Raw genomic sequence first — 3,610 nt, 5'->3', positions numbered from 1 at the left:
CGTGAGCCACTGCACCTGGCCTATTTTATTTATTTTTAGTATTATTATTTTTTGAGTTGTGGTCTCACTCTGTTGCCCAGCCTGGAATGCAATGGCTTGATCTCAGCTCACTGCAATCTCTGCCTCCCAGGTTCAAGTGATTCTCTTGTCTCAGCATCCCAAGTAGCTGGGATTACAGGCACTTATCACTATGCCCAGCTAATTTTTGTATTTTTAGTAGAGACAGGGTTTCACTGTGTTGGTCAGGCTAGTCTGGAACTCCCGACCTCAGGTGATCCACCCGCCTCCTGCCTCTCAAAGTTCTGGGATTACAGGTAAGAGTCACCATGCCCAGCCTTCTGCTTTTTAAAGAAGGTTTTTCTGGCTGAGTGCTGTGGCTCACATCTGTACTCCCAGCACTTTGGGAGGCCGAGATGGGGAGATCACTTGAGCCTGGGAGTTCGAGACCAGCGTGGCCAACATGATGAAACTTAGCCTCTACTAAAAAAAAAAACAAAAAACAAAAATTAGCTGTTTGTGCTGGTGTGCACCTATAATCCCAGCTCCTCGGGAGGCTAAGGCATGAGAACCATTTGATCCAGGGAGGCAAGAAGTTGCAGTGAGCCAAGATCGTATCATTGCACTCCAGGCTGGGTGAGAGTGAGACTCTGAAAAAACAACAACAACAAAAACAATAAAAAGGGTTTTCTTAATTTGTGACTTGAATTCTGGAAAGTTTTTAGAGTGTGACTTTTTTCTCAGAACAGGATGGCTACCTACCCACCCCCAACCCTTTCCTGTATGCTACCGATTATTAGACCCCTCTGGCAGGTTTCCCTTATGTCACCAAGGTGTGCTTGTCAAAATCAAGAAACCAACACTGGTACATTACTAAGCTCCACATTTTATTTAGATTCTACTAGTTTTTCCCATTAACATTCATTTCTGTTCTAGAATCCAATCCAGGGTACCGTATGCATTGCATTTAATTATGATGTCTCCCCAGTTGCTGGTTTTCACATGATTAGACTAGGGTTATGAATCTGGGGAAGAATCCCCAGAGGTGAAGTGCCTTTCATCTCATACTGTTGGAATGGTGGGGGTGTAGTGTATGCTACACCATGATTTATTGCTGGTACTGTTAATCATGGCCAAGGCTGGCTGGGCATAGTGGCTTACGCCTGTAATCAGGCACTTAGGGAGGCTGAGGTGGGCAGATCACAAGGTCAAGAGACGGAGCCCATCTGGCCAACATGGAGAAACCCTGTCTCTACTAAAAATACAAAAATTAGCTGGGTGTGGTGGCGCGCACCCTGTAGTCTCAGCTACTTTAGAGGCCGAGGCAGGAGAATCGCTTGAACCCAGGAGGCGGTGGCTGCAATAAGCTAAGATCGCCCCACTGCACTTCCAGCCTGGCAACAGAGTGAGACTTTGTCTCAGGAAAAAAAAAAAAATCATGGCCAAGGTCATGTTTCTCTACTGCATACACTCACCACCTTCCATACTTATTTTTCTGGAAACAAGTTAGTAAGTCCAACCTACACTCAAGTTGTGGGGCAGGGGGTGGATTTAAGGATCTAAGCTTCATCTCCTAGAGGGGTTTGGGGAGTATTTACATAAATTATATGAAATTCTCCAACAAGGAAGCTGCTTTTTTTAGGAAAGGTCTTTGCCCATTATTCTACTGACTTACTGGGCTTTTTATTTGATTTTTAAAAAAGAAGTTCTTTAGATAAGATCTCCATAAATACTTGGATAAATTACTGCAATTTTATATTTGCATATGAACAAGTAGAGTTTTGTTGATGCAGAGTTTTGTGGCCTTCAGTATCAAAAAAAAGTCTCATCTGGATCAGCACTTATAAATAGGTGCCAGAATCATTAGGGCTCGTAAAGTCTTCCATTTTTATTTTGGTTATTCTGGTGGTGCCTAACATAATATTAACAACAATAAAAATTTATCTTAATTTTACTGAATTCCTGCAAAGTGACAGAATACCAGGACAAGGAACCTATTCTGGCATGCATATGTCTCAAACCGGAAAGGTCTGGGATGAATGTAATAATGTAATAAAGTGTGTTCCAGAGACCTCTGGGCTGGAATAGGCGTGGGGTCCTGCATTAAAGGCTTGGCCTTGACGCTGTCACCTCTGCCAAGACACTTCAGTATGGTTTCCACACTTGTAAATTAAGTAAACTCTATTTGTGAAGTCCTTTGTAACTTTAATAGTTTCTAGAGTTGCTTGAATTTGTGGGGACTTCTTGCAAGGGTAATGTGAAGTAGTGTTACCTGGACAGTATGGGAGCGGCATCTCCTGCTGCCATTTATATAATAAACTTGGATTTGGAGGCAGAGAGAGGAGGTAGAAAGTGTGGTAAGGACGTTATTGCAACCTGAATAAACCACGTAGAGCCTAGATCAGTGTTTGGGAATGTAGAAGACAGCCGTAGTCAAGAAGCATAAAGTAGTTAATGTTGAGTTATTTTTAGGTGGTTTTCTGTTCTTTTACTCCTAACACTGGCTTTCATAATAAGATAAATAATCTAGTGAGTAGTGTGCTCATGTTGTGCTGAGGCATTGAGCTAAGCACCTTATATATGTTTTTTTTTTTAATCTCATTTAATTCTGTCACTGTGAGGTACAGAGTATCTTTAACCACTGGTTCCAAATGAGAAAATAAAGCCCTATTTGAAATAAAGTGTCCAGTGTCTTTAAATTTTGTAGATGCATATCTAGAATGTCAAACTGATGGTCTGAGTTCTGAACTCATCTAATTAATTCATCCTAGTGGGCTATCTTGTGGATATGCTGATTTTAGTTAACACAACTCTTAAGAATGTGATGTACATTATGAGTGATACTTGTGGTTTGAATGGTTTTCTTAACAACATGAAAATTTGAAGATATTTTGCATAGATTTGCTTTTGGGTAAAACTTTCCCCCCCATATGTTCTGTAATTAACTACCCCCCCATGCCCCCCACACCCGCCGCCACTTTTAGAGATGGGGCCTCATTCTTTCACCCAGGCTAGAGTGCAGCTTGGTGTATGATCATGGCTTACTGCAGTCGTGGACTCCTGGGCTCCAGCAGTCCTCCCGTGTTAGCCTCCTGAGTAGCTGGAGCTGCAGGAGTGCAATATCATGCCCTGTAGAGTTGGGATCTTGCTGTGTTGCCTAGGCTGGTCTTGAACTCCTGGCCTCAAGTGATTCTCCCCCCTTGGCCTCCCACAATGCTGGATTACAGGTGTGAACCACTGTGCCCCGCCAAAATTAACTTTTTAATCTATTCTAAATCAGGAAGAAAATAGATGTGTCTTTTCTGGGACTAGTAATGAGAAATTGACAGCGTCTGGTTTTTGGCTATTGTTAAAGTATGATTATTACCATATTGGTATGTTAATGAAGAGATTGCATGGCACATTTCATCCTTTCATCTTCAAACAATATTACAAGGATAGGTATTTCCTTAGTATAGAGTGACTTTTGTAAACTTACTATTTTATAAATTAGTTCACGTTAGTTTTTAAAAAGGGTAAAATTGTATAGTAGTGATATTGCTCAGCTCTTTTTCAAAGGGATAAAGCACTGTAAAGAGAGAATTTGGGGGTAGAAATCGAATAAAATCCTCAC

At 41.5% G+C, this 3,610-nt stretch overlaps 1 protein-coding gene across 1 annotated transcript in view; it reads left to right on the top strand.

The window, feature by feature from the left end:
• Window positions 1–3,610, top strand: part of RCOR1 (REST corepressor 1) — a 131,284-nt gene that overhangs the window by 62,983 nt on the left and 64,691 nt on the right. The window lies entirely within an intron of this gene.

The sequence above is a fragment of the Cebus imitator genome, unplaced genomic scaffold (assembly GCF_001604975.1).
Source record: "Cebus imitator isolate Cc_AM_T3 unplaced genomic scaffold, Cebus_imitator-1.0 Scaffold52, whole genome shotgun sequence".
Classification (NCBI taxonomy): Eukaryota; Metazoa; Chordata; class Mammalia; order Primates; family Cebidae; genus Cebus; species Cebus imitator.
Note: the sequence above shows the minus strand (reverse complement) of the source record. Positions and strands in the feature narration are given on the sequence as shown.